General features: G+C 44.4%; 2 protein-coding genes and 1 non-coding gene across 6 annotated transcripts in view; 1 reads left to right on the top strand and 2 right to left on the bottom strand.

The window, feature by feature from the left end:
* RBPMS (RNA binding protein, mRNA processing factor) overlaps positions 1-15,674 on the top strand; it is a 153,903-nt gene extending 138,229 nt beyond the window's left edge. For all 3 annotated transcript variants that reach the window (XR_002783494.1, XR_002783500.1, XR_002783499.1), the window contains 3 exons: positions 13-82; positions 6,343-6,446; positions 14,184-15,674. The gene's annotated coding sequence lies outside the window, so the exon portion shown is untranslated. The remainder of the gene's footprint in view (positions 1-12; positions 83-6,342; positions 6,447-14,183) is intronic.
* The window catches only part of GTF2E2 (general transcription factor IIE subunit 2), an 82,958-nt gene continuing 65,599 nt past the window's right edge, over positions 5,166-22,524 (bottom strand). Inside the window, exon 9 of one of the 2 annotated variants that reach the window (XM_011371887.2) lies at positions 5,166-5,591. The gene's annotated coding sequence lies outside the window, so the exon portion shown is untranslated. Of the gene's footprint in view, positions 5,592-11,019; positions 12,357-22,524 lie in introns of those variants that run through there. The other variant, XM_011371895.2, reaches the window with a different exon arrangement.
* Positions 8,293-8,426, bottom strand: LOC111729231. The gene has a single exon (XR_002776142.1). It is a non-coding gene; the product is annotated as a small nucleolar RNA SNORA52 (small nucleolar RNA).

Raw genomic sequence — 22,524 nt, forward strand, 5'->3', positions numbered from 1 at the left:
GTGTCTTTCCAGATGCGCTGGCTCCCTCCCTCCGAGGCTACTTCTCAGGGCTGGAAGTCCCGTCAGTTCTGCTGAATACTACGTAAGTACTTGGTTTTAATAACAACTGTGTCCAGTGCATAGACGAACCTGGGACATAGCAGACGTTCAGTGCACAGGCAGCGCTCATCCCGCCTGGGCACCCACACCTTCCTTTGTCTGTAGTTACACTCACTTGGCAGTGCATCTCTTCCAAGGGATTTTAACCTGGAGTTGAGGGAGAAGTGAGGAATGCTATTCTAACTTGAAAAACTGAATCCCAGCCTTCCCACTTGATGAATCAGCAGTTAACGCTCATTTCTATAGGGCAGCTGTCAGGGAATTTTATTAGATAATTGGAGTTCTGCTGCTGCCAGCACCAAAGAAAAACCTTCCTCAAGTTATAGGCAGGCATAAGTCATCTATAATTCACATAGTAGTTTATTATGGGAGTCTTAGAGATTTATCAGAATTAACTTTCCTGCATGCACATATGCATATTACAACTTTGGATAATGTTCGTAAAATTTCCTGGGGCCGAGAGACCCAAGAAAGAGGCTGACAACTCCACCAAGACATAGAGAATTTATTAAGGGAACTTACACAAGGTACATCTTGGGCAACAGCAAGACCACGTGGACGTGCTCTGTGCTGCAGGCCAGAGCGGACACTAAAGAGTTACACAGAACAGTGCAGGATAAGTGGGGTGCTGGTGTGTGACTGGCCTCAGAGAAGGGACATACACCTTACAGCTCTTGCCTGGGGCCTGTTCCGGGAACCAGCTCCCTGGGGGGCAGCGGGGAGGGGTCGACCAGACACTCTCTGAGGGGACGTACGGGAAGCAGTCTCTATTCTGGCCCGGATCTGGCTTGTGGGTGAGCAGCGGTCAAGTCACAGAACGAACACTCCTCCACAGATAAGTTCAAATCTTTCTAAAATATCTCATGTTCGTACTGACGGCAGACGCTGTGCTGTCTCCAACTGGCTTCCTTAAAGTTTCTTCAGGGAAACGATATCCTAAATTGGCACCTTCGTGTCATTTTATCTTAGGCCTAACTTTGCTTCAAAGAACTACCAAATGAATTTTTTTCCTATAAATGAAGAATTTCTATAAAATTCCAAATGCTGTCTTTAGTTCAATATCTTGACTGCATTTTTGTTAAGTACAAAGCACTATTACTTTAATTTGGTGTGAATTTAGGGAGTCTGCCCTAAAGTCTTTCAGATGGTAGAGTTCTACAGTCAGCCATCTCTATTTACATGATTCCTTCACAAAACAAGAAGAAAAATGAGAATACGGAGGAGGTAGATCTTAATCCATTCAGAAATGCGAAAGAGGTCACGGAATTATGTACCTGGACCTAATGCTGACACAACAGTCATAGTCCTTTTCTTGGAAAGCATCTATTCTAAGACAAAAATACTTCCAAATTAAACTAATGCTCTTCGTCCACCATTAATACTGAATCCCACGTGCCTTTGTTAGATCACTTGAGGCCGTCGAGATTCTTTTGAGGAGGTACTGTGCAGGGAAAAAGTGGCCTCCGGTTGACAGGTTCAACTTAAATGTTTCAGACCACTCACTGGAAATACAATGGAGAAGTGGTGGATGCTGGAGCAGGCCTTATTCGGGTTGGCACCCTGTCCGTGAGGAGGAAGGAGAGCACTGGATAGGATTTGCAGAGTTCTGGGATTTATTTTTCACAGGCGTGGTCAGCAATGTCAAATACTTTAGGACAATTGAGTAAGATAAGAGAATTCCTTGAAATTTGGCAGTTTCGGTAGGCAAAGTGTGGTGATAGCACAGGGCCACCACCGTGTACATATAGGCCAAAGGGAAGACATGATCATTAAGCCAAAAAGATCCTGTGCTTCATTTGTATCAGGCTCACTTAAGTTTTTGCGAACTGTCCTTCCTCACTGACCCACTCACCGAAGTCTAGAGGTGGTGGTGGAGGCTAGCAGTTGCCCCCTTTGTGAGTACAGCTTACAAAGCACTGTAGAATCTGCATAAAGATGTAATGTCTCCTGTGGCTGCACTGTTTGTTCTGGGACAGAGTCCTTCCTTGGGGTCTAGAGAGTGGAGGAGGGAAGGTGGCTGGGAAAGAGGACAGATAACTGTGCTTGTTCTCACTGCAGTTGGGGCTGAGACTCTAGCTTCCCATCCTGCCTGAAGTCAGATCAGTCCAGTGTGGACTCACTGTTCAGACTCTTCTAGGCCCCTGGGTCAAGTCTCTTCCAAGAGAGCTCTTACGCAGGCTATGTAATCTCAGGGAAATGTAAGCTAGAATTAAAAATAGTGATGCTGATGAAATCCTAGAAACATTTTACAGCAAAGCAAGTATCTCAGGCCAAATGAAGGGTAGGTGCCAACTACTGGCATCACTGGCCCACATGGCCTTTCTTCCCCCATGGAAAGATGGCACCAGAATAGAAGAGCAAGAGTGACATCTGGTATCAGACATAATGACCTGTACGCAGACTGGCTGCCACTTCTTATGTATGTAGCATCAGGATGGTCCTTCCGACTCCTGAGGAGTCCAGGGCCTGCTCTCAGAGGTCCTTCAAAGGTCTTTAATTTACCCACTTCCTACTTCTAAACGGTAATCAGTGACTAGGCTAGAAGAGTAAATAAGCTCTTCATTCTTTAAATAAACACATTACATGTCTGCTATGTGCTAGAAATAAAACTTGAGGAGCTTAAATTCTAATGATCAAGAGCGTGGACACATTTTTAAAAAAAAAAGGAGAGAGGGACTGCTCAAGATGCTCCAAGGTGAGCCTGCTGTGGGGAGAGCTCCCACGTCAGGTGTGTGTACGTGAGTGTCAACCAGCATGAGCGGCGAAAGTACTACTGTCAGAGCGGTAGGTGTTATTGTTCAGCATCTTCCCTGATGGATGGTGTTTAGTTGGGCTACAAGTTATGTCTGTTGCATCACTAGTTTTGCTAATGGCCCAGCCCTGTGGCAGAGAACCCCAGAATATATGGTAACGACTGAAAATGATTAATTTCTCAGGACTGTTGAGAAAGCATGAGCAAATTTTCAGTCACTCCTTCCAGGGAATGAGTTACACAGCTTTCCTTGTTGGGTACCCAAATGTAGTTAAATCCAAAAAAGGGGGCAGGGGAGAAGAGTTAGGAGTTGGGGTGGATGTGGGTGTTAAGAACTCATGAGAATTCCCTGGCCATGGGCCAAGACCACAGCATAGAAATGGTAAGCGCATTAGTTATACCCTCCCCAATTAGAGAAGAACATGGCAAGAGATAAGACCAAAATCTGAACTGCTTATTCCTTATATTTAGTTTTGGGAGAAATGGCCTAGTTTCTTTGGCTGTGAGCATAGGGGCCTTGGAATGGAGCTGTCATCAGGAAAGTCCTAGGTGCTGGATGTCAAGGCAGAACTTGAAGCTTAGCAGAGCAGGAAAGGTACTGGGTCTTCTTGCAGGCCCAGACAGCTGCTGTGGCTCCTGCAGTCTCCCCTGCCTCCTCTCAAGAAGAGACCCAGGTGCCAGGGTCTCACACTGCAGTGTGCCCAGAAGCCAGGGTGGTACTTGTGACTGATGTGACGTTCCCCTTTCTTCTATTAACCAAGGTCTCCATGTCACACTTAAGTTCATTAACACAATAAATATTCGGTGAACATCTACAGTGTATAAGGTACCGTTCTGGGTGCTGAGGATAAAACGGTGAACAAAAGCAGACAAAATCCTTGCCTTCATGGAGCTGACATTCTGTAATGGGGAGAAGACGGGTAATAACATACTAAAAATAAACTTAATAGGGAGATGGTGAGAAATGCTAAGGGAAAAAAGGAAAGTAACAGGGTCAATGTCATGGGTTGGCAGGCACAGGAGAGCAGAGCAGACAGGGTCAGCCTGACACCACTTGAACAGAGACCCAAAGCTTTCCCAGACTTATAAGGGGCTCCTTTTTCAGAACAGACCAAACTTTATTCAAGTTTAGAGAATAATTTGACTTCAGTAATCCTCTTCTTCTTGCCTCCCCCTTTTGCTAAATCAAAGTAAATGAGTTCGAAATGCAGCAGGCGTAAGCCAGGTGAGACTTTACGGTGTTGACAGAGAATACTACCCAGGCAGCCTGTGCAGCTTAGCCCTGCATGCTGATCAGCCCTTCCCTGAGAGGTTTCTCCATATTCCCAGCAAGGAGCCATGGCCCTAGTTCTGATTCCCAGAAGCCCTGAGGCCTGTTATGCTTCCCGTGTGAATTATAAAGTAGGGTCAGGCCTGAAACCTTGCCCGCTTGGGGCCCCAGGGATGGGGATGGGTACCCCTTCCAGCCACTGCTGAGTCCTCCAGGCTTTGTAAATTAAAACATCTCTGCTAACCACACAAGCACTAATTGAGCTCATCTCAACCGCAGTCAAAGCTCTGATCCCAGCCATTGTTTTCTGTAAGTCTGGCTGGGAAATCTGCAACCCCCAAGCACAGGCACCAGGAGAGCTGCCTGCCTGGTCCTTGAAAGTTCAAAGAGGCAGCCACGTGTTGAGACCAGGACACTGTCTCAGAGGAGCTGCAGAGCAGTCACAGGTCAGGGCCATCCACAGGAGCCTCTGCCTCGACCCTCCACTTCCACTATCTGTCTCACCAGGCCAACAATGGAAATTGAGACTTGTGTGCTCACTGTAACGTAAAATGTGAACACATCTGAACCTCCCTCCAGTGTTTTATGTTCTTGGGTAGTCACCTTCCCGGGTCTCTGTAGACTCAGTCCATGCATTCTCTGCCCACCAGGTGAGCACCGTTGTGTGGACAAGGTGTTGTTGATGTAGAAAATGCGCAAAGAGCAGCTTGGTGATAAAGCCCCATACTCCGAGACCAAGTGACAGATAGGGTCCCTGGACTCTTAATTCATCAGTCCTGAGTCATACCAAGAGGAAATCTTTAGCTTTTCTTAAAGGACAGGCATCCTACAAACACAGCCTTGGTGGAGCGTGCTCAGGTCTGTGGCTGACTCTGCCGCTACAGCGCCTCCACCTCCGCGTCAGGTAGGCGTTCCCTCCCTCCTTCCCTCCAGTGCTCTTGGCAAGCTTGGAGAGGATGAGAGAAGTTGGGTGAGCTTTTAAGTTTTTGTTTGCAAAGATGAATGTTTTCCTGTCCTGAAATAACCCCACTATTACCAGGAAACTAGAATCACATCAACTTGTCTTTTAATGTTTTTATGGTGAAAATCTAGGGAAAACATTTTTTTCTTAATTGAGAAGAGAGATGTCCTAGGAAGGCCATCTTTCCTTCAGCCTCACCCAGAATCCCCAAGGTGGGTTTCAGCTGAATCCCTGAGGGCCACGGGGCCTCCTGTGCCCACAAACCTGCGAGACCCTTACAGGATCCAGGGTTTGCCGCTGTCCATCGTGCACTCCTGCTCACGAAGCCCTGCGTGCGAAGAACAGCCTCCTGTCTACAGGAAGGAGAGCATTGCTGACCGAGGCTGAAAATCTGAGAAATATTAGTGGGGAATGGGGGGGAATTAGTGTCCAGTGCTGGAATTCAGGCTTCCTTCCTTGACACCAGAAATTCTCATGAAAACCAGCTGGCTCAGAGGCAGCCGCTATGCCTGCAGGAAGAACAGTAAAGATTTATTATTTGCTAGGCCTCTGCACCTTCCTATTCCAGAATTCTCAGGCCCTAAGGAATAGCAGGATATGTTCACAAATATTTCTTTTTGGTTTTTGTTTTCCAGTAGGTGCTTGGACCAAAGTTTTGCTCAGTGGTGTACATGACACCTCAGGGTTCTACAGAATTGTTTTTATGGCCTCGGGCTGACCAAAGCTGTGGTCTGAGGCAGGCCCTGGAGTTGGCGAGGTTTTGGGCTCTTCCTCTCTGTGGGGGACCTCGGGTCCCATGCCTTTCCTCGGGAGGGCTGCGGACAGTCTTGAGGTTCCAGCCCATAGGAAAGGCAGCCTCCGGGTGCTGGCCTTCTGCCCCCAGGTGATTTTCACCCTCTGTTCTTGACACCCCCCATCAGGCATTTTCCAGATGCCTCCGCTCAGGCCTCGGGGAGCCACACTCCACTGCCTGGTACCTTCCTCCCTGGCCCCTGAAAGCCTCCCTCACTTGTTCCACCACATCTCAAGCTGGCTGTCCTGGCGGTGGGCTTTTCATGCCACTGATCCAACTTCATGCTCAAGTAGTGCTTGTCCTCCACTCAGCAGTGGAGGCCTTCGGTCCCTTTGCCTTTGATGCTCAGCTCTTTGCCCTCAAAACAGGTTGTTCTTAAAAGCCTAGGGAACCATAGCAACAGGCCAGTCCACGGGTGGATTACTGCACAGTTAATGGTTTTAATAGGTGATCTTTTTCCATCCCAGGTTCCAGGTGTGTGATGGTGGCTGCAATCTGTCTTGTGGGTATTAACACAATCTTCAATGGTGGCTACTGGTCTTGAGCTATTCTACAAAACTGGAGCATGCTGGTGAGTTCCAAAGTCAGAGGCTGAACAGGCCCTCTGGGGCAGCATTGTGTCCTGGGGCAGAGCATGTTGGGACCATCACCCAGGCCCCAGGGGGTGGGGCTCATCAGTCTGGGTGTTACTACCTCTCCTGGTGATCCTGTTGGTTACGCCAGGTTGGGACATGCTGGTGTGGAGCTCGGGGTCAGAGGCTGGCTCTTCATGGCCTGCTTAAGGAATGTCGTCGCAGGATAGCAACTGAGAGTTTTGCATCCCAGTACATGGTCCTCAGCACAGCCTTCCTAGGTTGGGCTGACACTTAGATAAGGCCAGTAACACCTGCTTACCCAGCATCATCATCAATGAGATACCCAGCCCAAGGGAATTTACAAATAAATGAAGCCTTTCCTTTAAGCCCTTAAGTGCGTATATTCTTCCTGTCTTACTAATCCAATTATACTGAATATTATGTAGCCCTTTCTTGAGGACACAGGGACATTTTTATGAGCCTCTTCATAAATAGGGCATCTCTGAGTTTTATAGGGTTCTCACCGAATTCCTCCAGACTGCTGGGCTTTTCTAATAGGTGATGACTTTGGTCATCTGTCTGCCTTTTCAGTCAATACCAGCTGTCACTTCTCTGTTTCTAGCAGTAAGAATAGTCTTAAAACAAGAATATAGCATTCCCAGAGGTGACCTGTCTGCCATACCCCACTTGTAGGGGTTTCCAGTCTCTTTGGAAAGCTTGATCTAGAACCGCAGGAATGCCAAGGGCAGGCTGACAGCGGTTATCTCAGCCCAAATAAGGTGGCAAATTTCATCCTTATGAGGGGCCTCTAAAGAGAAGATGAAGTCAGAAAAAGGGCAAGATTCCTGCTAAGGACAGAGAACCAGGCAGTTCTGGCCAAGGAAGTCATTACCACATTTTTGAGGCTTAAGTAATTTCATGTTCAGAATAGTATCATTTGGTGCCTGTGCAGAAGTACACACATTCGGGGTGCGCTGGGTTCTGCAGCCTGCCTCCCCTGCCTGGGCCGGAAGCCAGCAACCTGCACTCGAAGTCTTTGTTCCCACTGACATCTTTCTCGTACACTAACCAAACCTATCAACAGGTAAACATTTTCCGCATCACATATGGCAGTCATTATTTATCCCACTAATTCTCCAGCTACCTAATTTCCTTTTGTCAGGGTTCTTAACAATACCCATGATATTCTTACTGATGTTATCACTTAGTAAAACTTTCTTAAAAAACAAGATTTTGTTGTCCCTCCCCATCCCACCCCACCCCCCCACCGGGGTAATTTAAAGACTAATTAAAAGCCAGCCATAGAAGTTTTTGGAAGCAAGTTAGAATAATGATTTTTTTAAGTGCAGTAAATGGACCCAAACATCCATCAGTAATTCAGGGTGTGAGCAGACAAGCGCAGTCAGGAAGCAGCAGCAGCTGGCACGTGGTGACTTCATGTAGATGACATTCATGTGACGAGGGGCAAAAAAGAAGTGGGGAAGGAGAGCTGAGGCTTGGTCCTGGGTGGGCAAAAGTCAAGTTGCAGATGTTCCAAGTAGTGGAGGTGGGTGGCCAGCACACACTGGATGAGGAGGAGAGTGTCTTAGATGTGTTTTAAGGTCGGGCTCACTGCTTCCTGGGCCATCCACGGGTTACACGGATGAGTTTGGCGGAGGCTTTCTTCTTCCCAAATCTGAAGTCAGACAATGCTTATGGCCTGCCCTTGGAGGGCAGAGAGAGGCACAGACTGCGAGGAGAGAGGATCTCTGGCCAAAGGTGGGAGCTGGAACCCATGCATGGATGGCTTGGGCAGCCGTACTAGTTACTGTGGCAGGGGATGTGTCTTTATTTTTCCCTCCCCAGTGTCTAGAAGCGCCCTGATGCAAGCCCACTAAAGCTGTGCTCACTGCTCAGGGTGAGGCTTCTAAGGTGCTCTGGTCCACAAGCGAAACCTGGCAGGCCACAGGCTGACCAGCAGGGATTAGGATGAACCGTGGGGATGTGTCTTTAGAATAGGGCAGTTTCTAGCTACAGGATATGGTTTCCCCTGGAGACTCTATAGACTGTGAACCTTTTTAAATGTTAACTAGTCTTCATACAAATATCAGCATTTACTTTTTAAAAAATCAAGCAGACAAGTATAAAATGAAAACTAAACCACTCTTATTTAAAACCTTTTGTCATATGTCCCATATTTATTGGAAATTAGGTGGAGGGGGAACAGTCCTTATCTGACTTTTGGTAAAAATGACTAAATGTTAGGGAAACTCTTGGGGAAAAAAACATTAGTGAATAGATCACGTACAGAGGGTCCCTGACATGATGATTTGACTTTATGATGGTGTGAAAGTGATATGCATTCAGTAGAAACCTTACTTCAAATTTTGAATGTCGATCTCTTCCTGGGCTAGTGATGCAATCAATACTCTCTTGTGATGCTGGACAGCAAACCGCAGTTTTGTCAGCCTCACAACCACAAAGGTAAACAACCAATACTCCACAGGGTACCGTGTTGCCAGCATTTCCTGGATATCGTGTTTTGTGTTTCCATGTCAACTGCATGACAGTCAACACTTTAACTTTTTAATTTTTCAACGACAGTTGACATACAGTATTAGTTTCAGGTGTACAACAGATTAGACATTTATATAACTTACAAGGTGATCACCCTGACAAGTCTGGAACCCATCTGACACTGTACAGTTATTTGATTATATTCCCCAAGCTGTACTTCACATCCCCATGACTATTTTATAACTGCCCATCTGTACTCCTTAATCCCTTCACCCAACATCCTTCCCATCTGGCAACCATCAAAATGTTCTCGTATCTGAGTCTGTTTTGGTCATTTTGATTTTTAGATTTCACATATAAGTGAAATCATATGGTAGTTATCTTTCTCTGACTTACTTAGTATACTATCTTCTAGGTCTATCCATGTTGTCGCAAATGGCAAGATTTCATTCTTTTTTTTATGGCCGAGTCGTGTTCCATTGTATATGTGTACAACATCGTCTTTATCCAGCCGTGTACTGCTGGGCACTTAGGTTGCTTCCATATATCTTGGCTATTGTAAATAATGCTGCAGTGAACATACAAGTGCAAATATCTTTTCGAATTAGTGTTTTGGATTTCTTCGGATAAATACCCAGGAAGTGAGGTTGCTGGGTCATATGGTAATGTTTTGAGGCACCTCCATACTGTTTTCCACAGCTGGCTGCACCAATCTGCAATCCTACCAACAGTGTACAAAGGTTCCTCTTTCTCCACATCTTCTCCAGTACTTGATCTATTAATGACAGCCATGTTGACAGGTGTGGGGTGATATCTCATTGTGATTTTAATCTGCGTATCCCTGATGATTAATGAACATCTTTTCATGTCTATTGACTATCTGTATGTCCTCTTTGGAGCAATGTCTATTAAGGTCCTCTGCCCATTTTTAAATCGTTTTTATTTTTGGTGTTAAGCTGTATCATTGGCAAATATCTTCTTCCATTCAGTATGCTGTCTTTTCATTTTGTTGGTTTCCTTCACTGTGCAGAAACTTCTTAGTTTGATGTACCCCCATCTGTTTACTTTTTTCTTTTGTTTCTCTTGCCCAAGGACACATATCCAAAAAAATATTGCTAAGAGATGTCAGTTTACTGTCTGTTTTCTTCTAGCAATTTTATAGTTTCAGGTTTTACATTTAAGTCTTTAATCCACTTTAGTATAAAAGAAGCTTTGTGTCAGGTAATTGTGCTCAACTGTAGGCTAATATAAATGTTCTGAGCACGTTTAAGATAAGCTAGGCTAAGCTATGGTGTTTGGTATTAAATGCATTTTCAACTTAATATTTTCAACTTATGATGGGGTTATACCCATCATCAGTAGAGAAGCATCTGTATATGTAGATGAACTGAGGGGCAAGAGAGGAAGAATTTTCTTATTGGGAGAAAAAGCTTACAAGTCACTTGGACAGATTCTAACTTACCAACGGGAAAGTTGAGTTGAGTCAGGGCAAAGCTGCCACTCCCAGGTCTTGGCACTGCCCCCACCCCCCGCAGTCAGCAAGCACCTTTACCCTACATCCAGCTGTCTCCAAGCTCTGGTCTTTCTGATCAAGGGCAACTGAAATGAAATGTTTTAGAACTGTAGAATGTTCTTTAAGATATCAGGAGACTTTCTCCGTTGTCTTCAAATTTGGAGATTTGTGGTTACCTCAGACAAGATTTTAAACATGTGTTTTCTTCCCTTGTTTATCCCATCACATGCATGTCGCAGCTGATCCTCTTTCAGGAAAGGTTCTCTGAGGAGAGTCTGCTCTCTAAACAGAGCCTGACCCTCTCCCCCCATGGTGCTCTGTGTTCTCAGATGTCTTTGCATTCTGTTTAAAATGTCCTTGTTAATACATTCCAAGGTTTGAACTCCATTCCTAGCTAAACCCCTTCCTTGTTTACAGGGACTGAAATAGCCACATTTTGACCTTCTGTTCAGTCTGAGAACATCTATGGCAATGTGGACGCATTCTTTTCCCATGTGAGAATTACATTTACACAGCAGTTATGGAAAAGCTCAGGAAATTATCGACTCCCATCCCCCTCCTTCTCTCCTCCCATATTTTTTATTTCAGATAAAACTTGCTAATCAGCCAGAATTAACCGGGACCCCTCCCCCCACCCTTTCTTCCTGCTCAGGGCACCACTGGGCAAGTATGCAGAGCCCAACATGAGTCTCTAGGCATAGTCTCCTGGCTCTCAGCCTAAGGCATTATCAAGACTAGGAGACCACATCCCTTTAACACCCCATCATTCCTGTTTGATTTGACCTGTAGTCCCAAGTGTCTGAATTTTTGCTATATGCAAGTGACTATATCTGGGATGGAAGAAGGAGGAAATAGTCTTAAGGAAGAAAATAAGCCAAGATGATCCTTGTGAAAGCTAAACAAGTGGTTTGGACAGTGAGAGCTCCTAGACGAGAGTTTGTTGGAGAAAGCCCTGCAGGCAGGAGATCAGGGAAGGCTGGAGAAAGACAGTAGGGTTTGTATATGATGAGGGAGACTGGAACGGAAGGAGGAAGTGAGAATGTGACTAAGCTTTTAGGGGCCTTGAGGGATATGTTAGGGATTTGGGTCTTGGGGAGGCAGTGGAGAGATGGGGGTGGGGGGAGGATGTTAGGAATCATTGTCATCTAGATGCCCAAGGCAAAATAGACAAGGAGTCAAATCAGAAACACACACCAGGAGAGTCAAACCTGTGAGGGCGGTGTCAGGAAGTAACAATGATCTGAGAGAGCAGAGCTGTGTCAGGGATGAAGCATGAGGGGCCAGGCGTAGGGACAAAGATACCAGGGCAGAGGGGTCAGGAGCTGTGTTATAAGGCAAGGCGAATTTAGACACGTTGCCTTTGAAGTCATGGCAGAAATGTCCAGGGGACAGCTGATCGGACGAATTGTCCAGGAAGTGGCTACGGAACCAGAAAAAGGCCAGGACTAGCGACATGCATTTGCCCAACGATGGTTGTGAGCTCTCCAGAGAAGCAAGCAGAAGTAGACCAATCAGGCCCCTATCAGACACAGCCAAGGGCTGGAGGAGATGGCAGGGACTTCGTCCATCCTAGAGCAGTGGGGCCCAGCCCCGGGGAAGGAGAGGTCACATGTGGCCGATGTTTTTTTGCCTGCTCATTCAGTCTCTTCTCACAGTCCCTGAAAACAGTGTGGCAATTTGGTTTCAGGCCGTTGGTCTTGAAGCCTGGTCACCACAATCAGTTTCGGCTGTTTCCCAAGACGGCCCTCTCCAAGTCCGTGCTCTGTCAGAAGCCATCGGCAGCGTGCGGGCCCCTTAGGTTCCCAGAGTCCAAGGGCTGCCAAGTACCATCCCCTCTGAATTGTTCCAAAGTACGAACAGCCATAGAGTGAGTGACTGTTTCCTCAGAAACAGTTTCCTGGAATTAAAACACACAGCTTGAGCTGCTGGCAAATGGTCAAGTTTGGAATGATGTGGAACATGTCATTCCAGGCCTGGCAAGACAAGAATGTAGGTGAAAGAAACTGGCCTTGTATCCAGTTCCTCTAAGCTGGTTTCCCTTCTCTGTTGATATATGGTGACTGGGGTAGAAGGGGCAGCGCCTCTTCACACTTGAGGGTTTTTTGGCTGTTAAAGGACAGAGAGGCATTTGTGGGATGCGAGGTAGACCAGAAGGTTGCGAGTTCATTGGGAAGTTGGCTAGTATGCCTGAAAGGTAATGCCTGGTCTCAAAAGGATTCCTACTCCATGGAAGGATGTCCCAAGCCTGGGCACTCTCACTCCTGCCATCTACCCAGGGCTGCTCCATGCTACACACACCTGGATTGTGGCATCCCAGTGCTCCATCCCCTGTCAGGTAGAAATCAGTGAAGAAGAAGAAGAAATGTAGCTTTCAAGAGCGGGTCCTTCTGATGGTCCTGCTAAGCAACACAGGATATGTGACTTACACCAGAGATGGGGTGTGAACAGGCTTGGGCCACATCTGGCATCTGGTGAGTTGGGGGTTGGTTGATCATTCTATTGTGCTGGGCATCAGGGGAGGCAAAGGAGTCAGAAAATGAGATTTTCTGAAGGTGTTCACTTACGCTGTTTCAGAGAATTCTGCTGAGAAAGGGAGAGCAGGCAAGAGGTGGGGTTAAGGGGCCACTGAGATTCTGTATGGGTGCCAGGATTAATAGTTGCAACAAGCTAAAAAGACAGGTGTTAGAGATAAGGTTTTAGAGGTCCAGATCCCTTCTCTTGAAAGCTAGACCCTGATTTCTTCCTGCAATCTATAGGTATGTGGTAATAATAATTATATTAGGTCTTCTGACTTGTGGCCCATTATTATTTCTGCCAATTTGTGCTGTCATCTACGAACTAGACTATGACAAGATTTACTGGGTCACAGTCCAGATACAGCTGGTACTGTATAGATCTGATTTGGATAGGAGTATTTAGTAAAATCATTCAATTACCTATTTGCAAAAAACTATTTGCGAGTTTACCTAAATCTGTTTCTAATTTAAAGATTTACTGCTAAATTATACATTTTCCTAAGTAAGTTTAAGGATAATTATGTGGGTTATCAGTAATGACGCTATTTTCTTTGTAGCCTCCTCCCACTCCCAAATAAGTACTCCCCTGTACGAAATTCTAGTATATGCTGATTTACTTTGCATGTACCTTTTCTACAGCCACAAATTTACATGAGTCTGACATGTTAGTAAGATGATAGCAAGAAAAACAAATGACTTGGGAGTTGGAAAGAGAATAAAATAAATGACAGAATACTAGTAGAGGTTTCACAATGCAGTCTTTAACACAGGTAAGTAAATCCAGAGATAAAGGAGACGTACTTAAGAAAATCGTAGGACTCTGCCAGCAGCAGTCAGAAAGTCTCAATGATTGAAGGGCCATTTTTCTGCCACAAAGCAAGAAAAATATGAGCATTTCTTTGCAACTTCAGGGGAAGAAGGTCTTGAAAAGTTTCTAGTAAGAGATAAATGGAAATTAAACATGTCCTCCCTATGTATCTAAGGTGAGACCATTCATACTCTTGTGGTCTTTATCTGGTGAGTCAGTAAATATAACCCGTGGTGATATACACATATACTTTCATAGGGAATCACCCATGAATTTTCCCAGGGGAGTTTCTAAGCCATGAATTCTATCAACAGGTGTCCCCAAACAGCCCCATCACTAGGAGCAAGTACTGCACATGCCTGTGAGATCTGCTTTCTTTACACATTTCTTTCTGTTTCAGGCTTGAAAAAACCTTGCCCAGTTTTGAGCCCTTCAAGACTTTGCCACAGCCTCTATCACACATCTGTTTTTCTTGAAGAAAAAAATAAAAATGTTTTACTCTTTTACACTGTATAATTGTAAGAAATAGTGTTATTTGTGAATGCATGGTCTGACATTTCTGTACAGTTTGGAGATATTTTCAAATGAAACAAAAAAGATGTCAACAATAAAATCAAGAATGAGTATTTTTATACCAAACATTTAAGTATGACAGGATGGATGATCTTACACTGGGTTGGATAACAATTTTTGTGCTTGACTTTTGAATGCTTGTAATTAAAAATATCTATTTTTTTCCTTTAAAATAAGCTGCATGTTTGAGGCATGTTTTTAAATATTTCCAGAATCGTATTGTGAATGTATAGAAATCTGTGCCTGGCTTGAGTCCAGGGTGAATTAGAAACATAGTGTTAGATGTTAGAAACAGAACTGTGCCGTCTGCAGTACTAGGTGTAGGATCCTTGCAAGACAATCAAAAGCCTCCATGGTGGCATGCTCACAGCTGGGCAAAGAAGCCTTTCCTTGGTACGAATTCCTGATCAGTGTGCCCTTAGAAAGCTTCGGCACACTTCACAGGTGACTATAAAATTGTGTGACCCACAGATGCATAACCCCAAGTGCAGAGTCTGTCTCACTGAGAAGGGGAAACCCTAGCTTGGGAGGCCCGTGCTGCCTCAAGAGGGAGCTGTCTTTGCCCAACCTGTGTGGCTGCAGTGGGCAGCTCATAGCTCCCAAGGGATTCTGCAAAACATCAGCTGAGCTGAGTCTTGGAAGAACCATACCAAATAAGCCATTTACAACTTTATCTTGAATCCGACGTGCTCACTGGGACACTACTTACCGCACCAGCCCAGAGATGGTGCAACCAGTGGGTGTTTGGGATGACTACTGCTCAGCTTGCTTCAACACTTCTCCAAAACCAAAGTCAGTCTTGTATCATAAGCTGACACATTTCTAGAGTCTGTGACAGCTCAGTCTCTCCCCCTTGTAGAAGAGCCATGTATAAAAATATACTGACCTAAGAATTTTCAAGTGCTGATATAGCTAAACATCACAATCTTCCTTATTGATCTGCTCACGTTATAAAGGCTTGCTTTAATGATCATATGGTTTGTTTCAGGGTTTTTGTCATTACTTTCCATTAGAAATTATGATGTCAAGAAGCTTTTAAAGGTCATCACCAAAAAAAAAAAAAAAAAGACAAAAAGAGCAGAGACAGAGGGGCTCTTACCCTCATGCAGATGAGGCAAAGAGCACTTACAGCAGCATGGGGACAGCTGTGTTCAAGCCCTGCTCACAGCTTCAGCACCGCCTGGCTCTTGGTGAGACATCTGTACTCTTGTTTCTAAGGAAAACAAACCACTTCTACAGTCTATTATGCTTTTATAAACTGTTTAAAGGTACTTTTCTATTGTCATTTTTAAAAATAAACTGCTTATCCCTGCTGTCACACCACTGCTTGGCAAATTTCTTTTTGCAATATCAACCGAGTACAAACTACACTGCAAACGAGGGACGAGCAGATTTTCTCATTTTCAGGCCTTGACAAAGCTAAGCATTAGCCCTTGAGCTAAGGACAGAGAAACTAAAGGAAGAAACAGCTGGGAGAGCCAGAGAATAACCTCTACAAATGCTCTACTGTGGGTACTTGGGTGAGTGACACTGATATCTCAGGCCTCGGGGCTCCTACTAGAGCCTTCCTGACCCAACAGGGGAATCTCATGGCAGAGTCGCATTCCTCTTTCTTGATGTTGTTTACTGCACTCAGCTGACTCCACATTCACCTCAGCCTGCAAAGCTTTAGCTAGATTATCTGAAATTTATAGTCATTTATGGTTTCCTGCTAACTTAAAAAAATATATAATTGATAGCCAAGATGATACAAATGTTTACACTCTAACCCAGGGGTTCCCAACTGCAGACTGGTCTCTGGCCTGTTAGAAACTAGGCATAGCAGGAGGTGAGCAGCAGGTCATGGAGTGAAGCTTCATCTGTATTTGCAGCCACTTCCCAGCACTAGCATCATCACCTCAGCTCCACCTCAGATCCGTCAGGCATTAGATCCTCGCAGGAGCACTAGTTCCTGGTGCCAAAAAGGTTGGGGACCAGTGCTCTAACCAATCCTTCTTCTCCCAAAAGGGAGGAGGGGCAAGGGGAACCACAGTGCTCAATTCCAGTAATAGCCATAACCACTAGTCACTATTAGTTTTGTTGGGCCCTGACATAACTGGTTCTGTGGCTGGGATCTCATGTCCCTTTTGCAGAGGAGACCACCACTAAAAGCAGGTCCCCATCTTGGCCTTCCAATACCCTGGAGCCCAAATATAATAGTAGAAAACCTAAGTGAGGCTTTCTGCAACCTTGCCCAGGCTTTGAAGGCCACACTCAGCATGGCTCCAGGACAGGCTTGATCACGCGGCTTTGCCTTCAGCCCATCTGAGACCTTCCATCTCAGAGGCACCAGAGGTTGGCCAGACAGCCTAGGATTGAGGGCATCTCCCCTGAAGGCGATTTACTGCCCCTCCCACCTGCTTTGGGCCACTCCCATTACAGTCATTGCCTCAACAGTCACTTCCATATACTTTTTCACAAGGGACTAAGGGATAAATAAATGAGTGCCCCAATAATCACCATGCCGATGGTCATTTGTGACAAGTCTGGATGGTATATATATATGAACTCCAAATATCTGACCACTCAGTTGAACATCACAGCCTCACTACAGTCTGAAAAACTGCCTTTTCTCACACACTACTGTGCAGGATGAAGTGTCTTGGAATAGGGAACTTGGGATAAGAAAAGGCAAGTCTGTTCTCTTGCTTATTCCAGGTATAATGCCCCAGTTTGTAGGCTCCCAAAAGATGGTAACTAAGCCTTCATTTTGTTTCATTACCAAGTGAACCCTCCATCAGGAGGGGAAGATGTGCCACTTGTAAACACAAGACTAAGGTAGCTATACTATAAAACTGGCATCTAAAATTAAATACTATGCCTTCCACCTCTAACAAAATTGCAAATTAAAGGAATTTGGAAAAGAACCTTAAAACTTACAAAATGAAAGTTATAATTCCAATTAATCCCATCTAGGCTTTGAATTCACTGGAGCCAGAGTTTGCATACATGCTGGACCTACTTTAATGGAACCAAACTGCAATTATTAGAGTCCTCATCTCTGAGGTTCCCCGAACCCCAGAATCCATGGCACCTTTGGGTCCTGAGTTGTGTGGCATAATGAACACTCCTGAGAATGAAGGAGGCAAAGCTAACATCTGAATTCTATTATCTCAATATGAAAGCATTCTTGGTGTCTGTGTCAGGGTGATAGAGGAGTCAACTATTTCTGAGTGCTCTGAGTAAGGCATGCTTAGTGCCAGGAATATGTGTACATTTCCTACTGTATTCCATATCACTGGAAAAGAGCATTCCAACCCATGGTTGCTCTTACTCTTCAACTCTTAATCTATCACCCTGTCACGATATCAAACAATTTTATAACATTCTTAGAAAACAAAAGAATATGTTACTAGTGATGTTTTATCTGAAATATCGAACCTCAAAACACCTACAATGTGAAAACCATATGCAATTAGCTAATTGATTAATGAACCCCAAATGAGAAAATTTACAAACTCCCATGGTAAAGCTCCCATCTGCCAATGCTGCAATGCTAGGATGTTTAGTAACATCCTAGATGGTACTAAAATAGTATTAACTTTTCCCTAAACAGATGTGACTCTGTAATGATCCCAAGATCCCAATGATGCCCATATGCCATGAAAATTCTTCCTCATTTTATCCTCTTTTCACAGCACTCTAGTGACACCCATAGGTTCTACCTGACCAGTGCCTCCAACCACACCGATTCCTGCTTTCTAAGGCGGGGGGTGGGGGTCGGGGAAGGCTCTGTTCCTACAAACCATAACACACTATGCCCGTAAATAAAGACACCAGTGAGGCCCTTCCATAATCCATTGCTCACACACATCTCTTGCTTAGAATTCAAGTGAAACCCTGACCATGATAATTAACACTAAATTAAAACTTATTTAGGCCAGATGCTTAAATTCAATCCAAACTTATCTTGTGAGCAAAAAGACATGCCTAAATGGAATAAGAAAGGATGCTCAAGTTAAAATATTAACCTGAACAAAAGAGCACATTTCCCCTAAAACTAGAATAAAGATCTTGGGTATGAGGGGCTCAGCAAAAGGGTCAAATTCTTACAACGTCAAGTGCAAAATAAACCTGCTTTTGGGTTTTCTGAAGCAGGACCTGCCAAATCCAGGCTATGGTTTACTCAGTTCTCTCTTGTTGGTACCCTTCTGTGATTTCACTTATTTAAAAAATTTTAAAGGTTAAGTTTGCATTGAATAAAGTATGACCCATGCAAAATTCTGGGTGGCTGAAATTCACTGGGTTCTCACAGGGTCTTGAAACCATAAGGTTTGAGTCACAGGAATATGTCAGCCCAACTCCAAACCAGGAGAACTGGACTAGTTCTATGGGCCTAACTGTCCAGCCTTGCCACTCTGCTGGGGAGCACCAGCCACATCTCTAATGGAAATCTTTCTATGAAGGAAAATGTGCCTTTGGTTTTTTTTTTTTTTTAACTATGGCCAGAAGGAAGGTCAAAAACACAATGCCAGAGCCTAGCCTGGTCTAGCTCTGTTTCCAAGTGTGCTTATTCCACGCAACACACACACAACAATTGGGGCAGGTAATCCAAGGTCCAGATGGTCTGAGAAGTGGTCCTACAGGTCCCTGGACCTCCACCAGCCATCTACCTCCCACAGAACATCTATTGGTTTCTCAGGACAAGCCCACAAAATAAATGTACACTGGGAAAAGATGAACTGTCCTACCTGAAGCCCCGAAGACAGCAATACATTGATGACAGGTCATTCCTGCTGTCTCCAGAAACAGTACTGCAGCCTTGCCACGGGGCAACAGTGCTGGTCCTGGCTTGTTAAGAACAGTCAATAAAACCTTAGGAAACCCAAAATCTTCTTTTCCACAAATGAATCATTTGCAAATAAAAACGGTGGTCAGAAGAAAGAGGGGCCATTGAGTTTCATCTATGCCTCAGGAAATTATCAGCTGCTAAGAACTGGAGAATTTTGAAATCCAGCTGCGCTTTGGGCCACTCCCATTACAGTCATTGCCTCAACAGTCACTTCCATATACTTTTTCACAAGGGACTAAGGGATAAATAAATGAGTGCCCCAATAATCACCATGCCGATGGTCATTTGTGACAAGTCTGGATGGTATATATATATGAACTCCAAATATCTGACCACTCAGTTGAACATCACAGCCTCACTACAGTCTGAAAAACTGCCTTTTCTCACACACTACTGTGCAGGATGAAGTGTCTTGGAATAGGGAACTTGGGATAAGAAAAGGCAAGTCTGTTCTCTTGCTTATTCCAGGTATAATGCCCCAGTTTGTAGGCTCCCAAAAGATGGTAACTAAGCCTTCATTTTGTTTCATTACCAAGTGAACCCTCCATCGGGAGGGGAAGATGTGCCACTTGTAAACACAAGACTAAGGTAGCTATACTATAAAACTGGCATCTAAAGTTAAATACTATGCCTTCCACCTCTAACAAAATTGCAAATTAAAGGAATTTGGAAAAGAACCTTAAAACTTATAAAATGAAAGTTATAATTCCAATTAATCCCATCTAGGCTTTGAATTCACTGGAGCCAGAGTTTGCATACATGCTGGACCTACTTTAATGGAACCAAACTGCAATTATTAGAGTCCTCATCTCTGAGGTTCCCCGAGCCCCAGAATCCATGGCACCTTTGGGTCCTGAGTTGTGTGGCATAATGAACACTCCTGAGAATGAAGGAGGCAAAGCTAACATCTGAATTCTATTATCTCAATATGAAAGCATTCTTGGTGTCTGTGTCAGGGTGATAGAGGAGTCAACTATTTCTGAGTGCTCTGAGTAAGGCATGCTTAGTGCCAGGAATATGTGTACATTTCCTACTGTATTCCATATCACTGGAAAAGAGCATTCCAACCCATGGTTGCTCTTACTCTTCAACTCTTAATCTATCACCCTGTCACGATATCAAACAATTTTATAACATTCTTAGAAAACAAAAGAATATGTTACTAGTGATGTTTTATCTGAAATATCGAACCTCAAAACACCTACAATGTGAAAACCATATGCAATTAGCTAATTGATTAATGAACCCCAAATGAGAAAATTTACAAACTCCCATGGTAAAGCTCCCATCTGCCAATGCTGCAATGCTAGGATGTTTAGTAACATCCTAGATGGTACTAAAATAGTATTAACTTTTCCCTAAACAGATGTGACTCTGTAATGATCCCAAGATCCCAATGATGCCCATATGCCATGAAAATTCTTCCTCATTTTATCCTCTTTTCACAGCACTCTAGTGACACCCATAGGTTCTACCTGACCAGTGCCTCCAACCACACCGATTCCTGCTTTCTAAGGCGGGGGGTGGGGGTCGGGGAAGGCTCTGTTCCTACAAACCATAACACACTATGCCCGTAAATAAAGACACCAGTGAGGCCCTTCCATAATCCATTGCTCACACACATCTCTTGCTTAGAATTCAAGTGAAACCCTGACCATGATAATTAACACTAAATTAAAACTTATTTAGGCCAGATGCTTAAATTCAATCCAAACTTATCTTGTGAGCAAAAAGACATGCCTAAATGGAATAAGAAAGGATGCTCAAGTTAAAATATTAACCTGAACAAAAGAGCACATTTCCCCTAAAACTAGAATAAAGATCTTGGGTATGAGGGGCTCAGCAAAAGGGTCAAATTCTTACAACGTCAAGTGCAAAATAAACCTGCTTTTGGGTTTTCTGAAGCAGGACCTGCCAAATCCAGGCTATGGTTTACTCAGTTCTCTCTTGTTGGTACCCTTCTGTGATTTCACTTATTTAAAAAATTTTAAAGGTTAAGTTTGCATTGAATAAAGTATGACCCATGCAAAATTCTGGGTGGCTGAAATTCACTGGGTTCTCACAGGGTCTTGAAACCATAAGGTTTGAGTCACAGGAATATGTCAGCCCAACTCCAAACCAGGAGAACTGGACTAGTTCTATGGGCCTAACTGTCCAGCCTTGCCACTCTGCTGGGGAGCACCAGCCACATCTCTAATGGAAATCTTTCTATGAAGGAAAATGTGCCTTTGGTTTTGTTTTTTTTTTTTAACTATGGCCAGAAGGAAGGTCAAAAACACAATGCCAGAGCCTAGCCTGGTCTAGCTCTGTTTCCAAAGTGTGCTTATTCCGCGCAACACACACACAACAATTGGGGCAGGTAATCCAAGGTCCAGATGGTCTGAGAAGTGGTCCTACAGGTCCCTGGACCTCCACCAGCCATCTACCTCCCACAGAACATCTATTGGTTTCTCAGGACAAGCCCACAAAATAAATGTACACTGCGAAAAGATGAACTGTCCTACCTGAAGCCCCGAAGACAGCAATACATTGATGACAGGTCATTCCTGCTGTCTCCAGAAACAGTACTGCAGCCTTGCCACGGGGCAACAGTGCTGGTCCTGGCTTGTTAAGAACAGTCAATAAAACCTTAGGAAACCCAAAATCTTCTTTTCCACAAATGAATCATTTGCAAATAAAAACGGTGGTCAGAAGAAAGAGGGGCCACTGAGTTTCATCTATGCCTCAGGAAATTATCAGCTGCTAAGAACTGGAGAATTTTGAAATCCAGCTGCCCTACTGCCACATTCAGAATATGTTTTTTCTACCAGTGATTTCGAACAGCTCACGGAAGTAATCAAAGCCTGTATATCCGCAGTGCCCACCCTACAAACACTGGCACAGAAATAACAGGACGGCTCTGCACTGCCTTTTCGCTACAGCTCTGCTCTACAGGTATCAGGTGTTCCTCTGTCCCGTGAGTCACACCATCATTCTGCCATGCTTATAAGATGTGACAGCAGCAACCAAAGATTCATTTTTTACACTTGGTCTAGCTCAACTACATTTCTCTTAGCTGTCCCCCTTTAAAAGCCTTCAATGACTGATGAATTATAGATCAAAACACACTATAGACTAACCTCTTAAAGCATCCAGCCATGCCCATTCCCACTTCTAAATGGCCAGCAGATCAGGGCAGAGGCAAGAACATGACTGTAACTTTAATTTTAATATGGTGGATATGTTTTTAGACACCCAGAAGAACTGGTAAAAGACTCCTTTCTTTTTATTACAACCTTCGAACACAACTGGGCTATCACAATTTCCCACAAAGACCACATCCTTCCCCACATGTCAC

Source organism: Pteropus vampyrus, unplaced genomic scaffold (assembly GCF_000151845.1).
Source record: "Pteropus vampyrus isolate Shadow unplaced genomic scaffold, Pvam_2.0 Scaffold8, whole genome shotgun sequence".
Lineage (NCBI taxonomy): Eukaryota > Metazoa > Chordata > Mammalia > Chiroptera > Pteropodidae > Pteropus > Pteropus vampyrus.